Source organism: Pseudophryne corroboree, unplaced genomic scaffold (genome assembly GCF_028390025.1).
Source record: "Pseudophryne corroboree isolate aPseCor3 unplaced genomic scaffold, aPseCor3.hap2 scaffold_429, whole genome shotgun sequence".
Taxonomy (NCBI): domain Eukaryota; kingdom Metazoa; phylum Chordata; class Amphibia; order Anura; family Myobatrachidae; genus Pseudophryne; species Pseudophryne corroboree.
Genome location: NW_026970061.1, coordinates 76,659 through 83,185, shown reverse-complemented (window position 1 = coordinate 83,185; position 6,527 = coordinate 76,659).

Here is a 6,527-nt window from a genome sequence, read left to right as displayed (position 1 = left end):
TGCAGCTTTTCCTTGCCGATATCTCTCTTTTGCAAAGAGATAGGCATTGGAAAATTCAGGGCTATAACGTGTAGATGAAGCACTAATAGGAGGCTTTAAAATTTTCAATCTAGTGTCCTTCGTTTGGGAGAAAAATGCAAAGGTACAATACAGCTTTTCCTTGCCAATATCTCTCTTTTGCAAAGAGCTAGGCATTGGAAAATGCAGGGCTATAACGTGTAGATGAAGCACTAACAGGAGGCTTTACAATTTTCATTCTAGTGTCTTTCGTTTGGGAGAAAAATGCAAAGGTACAATGCAGCTTTTCCTTGCCGATATCTCTCTTTTGCAAAGAGATAGGTATTGGAAAATGCAGGGCTATAACGTGTAGATGAAGCACTAACAGGAGGCTTTAAAATTTTCATTCTAGTGTCTTTCTTTTGGGAGAAAAATGCAAAGGTACAATACAGCATTTCCTTGCCGATATCTCTCTTTTGCAAAGAGATAGGCATTGGAAAATTCAGGGCTATAACGTGTAGATGAAGCACTAACAGGAGGCTTTAAAATTTTCATTCTAGTGTCTTTCGTTTGGGAGAAAAATGCAAAGGTACAATACAGCTTTTCCTTGCCGATATCTCTCTTTTGCAAAGAGATAGGCATTGGAAAATTCAGGGCTATAACGTGTAGATGAAGCACTAACAGGAGGCTTTAAAATTTTCATTCTAGTGTCCTTCGTTTGGGAGAAAAATGCAAAGGTACAATACAGCTTTTCCTTGCCGATATCTCTCTTTTGCAAAGAGATAGGCATTGGAAAATTCAGGGCTATAACGTGTAGATGAAGCACTAATAGGAGGCTTTAAAATTTTCAATCTAGTGTCCTTCGTTTGGGAGAAAAATGCAAAGGTACAATACAGCTTTTCCTTGCCAATATCTCTCTTTTGCAAAGAGCTAGGCATTGGAAAATGCAGGGCTATAACGTGTAGATGAAGCACTAACAGGAGGCTTTACAATTTTCATTCTAGTGTCTTTCGTTTGGGAGAAAAATGCAAAGGTACAATACAGTTTTTCCTTGCCGATATCTCTCTTTTGCAAAGAGATAGGCATTGGAAAATTCAGGGCTATAACGTGTAGATGAAGCACTAATAGGAGGCTTTAAAATTTTCAATCTAGTGTCCTTCGTTTGGGAGAAAAATGCAAAGGTACAATACAGCTTTTCCTTGCCAATATCTCTCTTTTGCAAAGAGCTAGGCATTGGAAAATTCAGGCCTATAACGTGTAGATGAAGCACTAACAGGAGGCTTTAAAATTTTCATTCTAGTGTCTTTCGTTTGGGAGAAAAATGCAAACGTACAATACAGTTTTTCCTTGCCGATATCTCTCTTTTGCAAAGAGATAGGCATTGGAAAATTCAGGGCTATAACGTGTAGATGAAGCACTAACAGGAGGCTTTACAATTTTTATTCTAGTGTCTTTCGTTTGGGAGAAAAATGCAAAGGTACAATACAGCTTTTCCTTGCCGATATCTCTCTTTTGCAAAGAGATAGGCATTGGAAAATGCAGGGCTATAACGTGTAGATGAAGCACTAACAGGAGGCTTTAAAATTTTCATTCTAGTGTCTTTCGTTTGGGAGAAAAATGCAAAGGTACAATACAGCTTTTCCTTGCCGATATCTCTCTTTTGCAAAGAGATAGGCATTGGAAAATTCAGGGCTATAACGTGTAGATGAAGCACTAACAGGAGGCTTTACAATTTTTATTCTAGTGTCTTTCGTTTGGGAGAAAAATGCAAAGGTACAATACAGCTTTTCCTTGCCGATATCTCTCTTTTGCAAAGAGATAGGCATTGGAAAATGCAGGGCTATAACGTGTAGATGAAGCACTAACAGGAGGCTTTAAAATTTTCATTCTAGTGTCTTTCGTTTGGGAGAAAAATGCAAAGGTACAATACAGCTTTTCCTTGCCGATATCTCTCTTTTGCAAAGAGATAGGCATTGGAAAATTCAGGGCTATAACGTGTAGATGAAGCACTAATAGGAGGCTTTAAAATTTTCAATCTAGTGTCCTTCGTTTGGGAGAAAAATGCAAAGGTACAATACAGCTTTTCCTTGCCAATATCTCTCTTTTGCAAAGAGCTAGGCATTGGAAAATGCAGGGCTATAACGTGTAGATGAAGCACTAACAGGAGGCTTTACAATTTTCATTCTAGTGTCTTTCGTTTGGGAGAAAAATGCAAAGGTACAATGCAGCTTTTCCTTGCCGATATCTCTCTTTTGCAAAGAGCTAGGCATTGGAAAATGCAGGGCTATAACGTGTAGATGAAGCACTAACAGGAGGCTTTACAATTTTCATTCTAGTGTCTTTCGTTTGGGAGAAAAATGCAAAGGTACAATACAGCATTTCCTTGCCGATATCTCTCTTTTGTAAAGAGATAGGCATTGGAAAATTCAGGGCTATTACGTGTAGATGAAGCACTAACAGGAGGCTTTAAAATTTTAATTCTAGTGTCTTTCGTTTGGGAGAAAAATGCAAAGGTACAATACAGTTTTTCCTTGCCGATATCTCTCTTTGGCAAAGAGATAGGCATTGGAAAATTCAGGGCTATAACGTGTAGATGAAGCACTAACAGGAGGCTTTAAAATTTTCATTCTAGTGTCTTTCGTTTGGGAGAAAAATGCAAAGGTACAATACAGCTTTTCCTTGCCGATATCTCTCTTTTGCAAAGAGATAGGCATTGGAAAATTCAGGGCTATAACGTGTAGATGAAGCACTAACAGGAGGCTTTAAAATTTTCATTCTAGTGTCTTTCGTTTGGGAGAAAAATGCAAAGGTACAATACAGCATTTCCTTGCCGATATCTCTCTTTTGTAAAGAGATAGGCATTGGAAAATTCAGGGCTATTACGTGTAGATGAAGCACTAACAGGAGGCTTTAAAATTTTCATTCTAGTGTCTTTCGTTTGGGAGAAAAATGCAAAGGTACAATACAGCTTTTCCTTGCCGATATCTCTCTTTTGCAAAGAGATAGGCATTGGAAAATTCAGGGCTATAACGTGTAGATGAAGCACTAACAGGAGGCTTTACAATTTTTATTCTAGTGTCTTTCGTTTGGGAGAAAAATGCAAAGGTACAATACAGCTTTTCCTTGCCGATATCTCTCTTTTGCAAAGAGATAGGCATTGGAAAATGCAGGGCTATAACGTGTAGATGAAGCACTAACAGGAGGCTTTAAAATTTTCATTCTAGTGTCTTTCGTTTGGGAGAAAAATGCAAAGGTACAATACAGCTTTTCCTTGCCGATATCTCTCTTTTGCAAAGAGATAGGCATTGGAAAATTCAGGGCTATAACGTGTAGATGAAGCACTAATAGGAGGCTTTAAAATTTTCAATCTAGTGTCCTTCGTTTGGGAGAAAAATGCAAAGGTACAATACAGCTTTTCCTTGCCAATATCTCTCTTTTGCAAAGAGCTAGGCATTGGAAAATGCAGGGCTATAACGTGTAGATGAAGCACTAGCAGGAGGCTTTACAATTTTCATTCTAGTGTCTTTCGTTTGGGAGAAAAATGCAAAGGTACAATGCAGCTTTTCCTTGCCGATATCTCTCTTTTGCAAAGAGCTAGGCATTGGAAAATGCAGGGCTATAACGTGTAGATGAAGCACTAACAGGAGGCTTTACAATTTTCATTCTAGTGTCTTTCGTTTGGGAGAAAAATGCAAAGGTACAATACAGCATTTCCTTGCCGATATCTCTCTTTTGTAAAGAGATAGGCATTGGAAAATTCAGGGCTATTACGTGTAGATGAAGCACTAACAGGAGGCTTTAAAATTTTAATTCTAGTGTCTTTCGTTTGGGAGAAAAATGCAAAGGTACAATACAGTTTTTCCTTGCCGATATCTCTCTTTGGCAAAGAGATAGGCATTGGAAAATTCAGGGCTATAACGTGTAGATGAAGCACTAACAGGAGGCTTTAAAATTTTCATTCTAGTGTCTTTCGTTTGGGAGAAAAATGCAAAGGTACAATACAGCTTTTCCTTGCCGATATCTCTCTTTTGCAAAGAGATAGGCATTGGAAAATTCAGGGCTATAACGTGTAGATGAAGCACTAACAGGAGGCTTTAAAATTTTCATTCTAGTGTCTTTCGTTTGGGAGAAAAATGCAAAGGTACAATACAGCATTTCCTTGCCGATATCTCTCTTTTGTAAAGAGATAGGCATTGGAAAATTCAGGGCTATTACGTGTAGATGAAGCACTAACAGGAGGCTTTAAAATTTTCATTCTAGTGTCTTTCGTTTGGGAGAAAAATGCAAAGGTACAATACAGCTTTTCCTTGCCGATATCTCTCTTTTGCAAAGAGATAGGCATTGGAAAATTCAGGGCTATAACGTGTAGATGAAGCACTAATAGGAGGCTTTAAAATTTTCAATCTAGTGTCCTTCGTTTGGGAGAAAAATGCAAAGGTACAATACAGCTTTTCCTTGCCAATATCTCTCTTTTGCAAAGAGCTAGGCATTGGAAAATGCAGGGCTATAACGTGTAGATGAAGCACTAACAGGAGGCTTTACAATTTTCATTCTAGTGTCTTTCGTTTGGGAGAAAAATGCAAAGGTACAATGCAGCTTTTCCTTGCCGATATCTCTCTTTTGCAAAGAGATAGGTATTGGAAAATGCAGGGCTATAACGTGTAGATGAAGCACTAACAGGAGGCTTTAAAATTTTCATTCTAGTGTCTTTCTTTTGGGAGAAAAATGCAAAGGTACAATACAGCATTTCCTTGCCGATATCTCTCTTTTGCAAAGAGATAGGCATTGGAAAATTCAGGGCTATAACGTGTAGATGAAGCACTAACAGGAGGCTTTAAAATTTTCATTCTAGTGTCTTTCGTTTGGGAGAAAAATGCAAAGGTACAATACAGCTTTTCCTTGCCGATATCTCTCTTTTGCAAAGAGATAGGCATTGGAAAATTCAGGGCTATAACGTGTAGATGAAGCACTAACAGGAGGCTTTAAAATTTTCATTCTAGTGTCCTTCGTTTGGGAGAAAAATGCAAAGGTACAATACAGCTTTTCCTTGCCGATATCTCTCTTTTGCAAAGAGATAGGCATTGGAAAATTCAGGGCTATAACGTGTAGATGAAGCACTAATAGGAGGCTTTAAAATTTTCAATCTAGTGTCCTTCGTTTGGGAGAAAAATGCAAAGGTACAATACAGCTTTTCCTTGCCAATATCTCTCTTTTGCAAAGAGCTAGGCATTGGAAAATGCAGGGCTATAACGTGTAGATGAAGCACTAACAGGAGGCTTTACAATTTTCATTCTAGTGTCTTTCGTTTGGGAGAAAAATGCAAAGGTACAATACAGTTTTTCCTTGCCGATATCTCTCTTTTGCAAAGAGATAGGCATTGGAAAATTCAGGGCTATAACGTGTAGATGAAGCACTAATAGGAGGCTTTAAAATTTTCAATCTAGTGTCCTTCGTTTGGGAGAAAAATGCAAAGGTACAATACAGCTTTTCCTTGCCAATATCTCTCTTTTGCAAAGAGCTAGGCATTGGAAAATTCAGGCCTATAACGTGTAGATGAAGCACTAACAGGAGGCTTTAAAATTTTCATTCTAGTGTCTTTCGTTTGGGAGAAAAATGCAAAGGTACAATACAGTTTTTCCTTGCCGATATCTCTCTTTTGCAAAGAGATAGGCATTGGAAAATTCAGGGCTATAACGTGTAGATGAAGCACTAACAGGAGGCTTTACAATTTTTATTCTAGTGTCTTTCGTTTGGGAGAAAAATGCAAAGGTACAATACAGCTTTTCCTTGCCGATATCTCTCTTTTGCAAAGAGATAGGCATTGGAAAATGCAGGGCTATAACGTGTAGATGAAGCACTAACAGGAGGCTTTAAAATTTTCATTCTAGTGTCTTTCGTTTGGGAGAAAAATGCAAAGGTACAATACAGCTTTTCCTTGCCGATATCTCTCTTTTGCAAAGAGATAGGCATTGGAAAATTCAGGGCTATAACGTGTAGATGAAGCACTAACAGGAGGCTTTACAATTTTTATTCTAGTGTCTTTCGTTTGGGAGAAAAATGCAAAGGTACAATACAGCTTTTCCTTGCCGATATCTCTCTTTTGCAAAGAGATAGGCATTGGAAAATGCAGGGCTATAACGTGTAGATGAAGCACTAACAGGAGGCTTTAAAATTTTCATTCTAGTGTCTTTCGTTTTGGGAGAAAAATGCAAAGGTACAATACAGCTTTTCCTTGCCGATATCTCTCTTTTGCAAAGAGATAGGCATTGGAAAATTCAGGGCTATAACGTGTAGATGAAGCACTAATAGGAGGCTTTAAAATTTTCAATCTAGTGTCCTTCGTTTGGGAGAAAAATGCAAAGGTACAATGCAGCTTTTCCTTGCCGATATCTCTCTTTTGCAAAGAGCTAGGCATTGGAAAATGCAGGGCTATAACGTGTAGATGAAGCACTAACAGGAGGCTTTACAATTTTCATTCTAGTGTCTTTCGTTTGGGAGAAAAATGCAAAGGTACAATACAGCATTTCCTT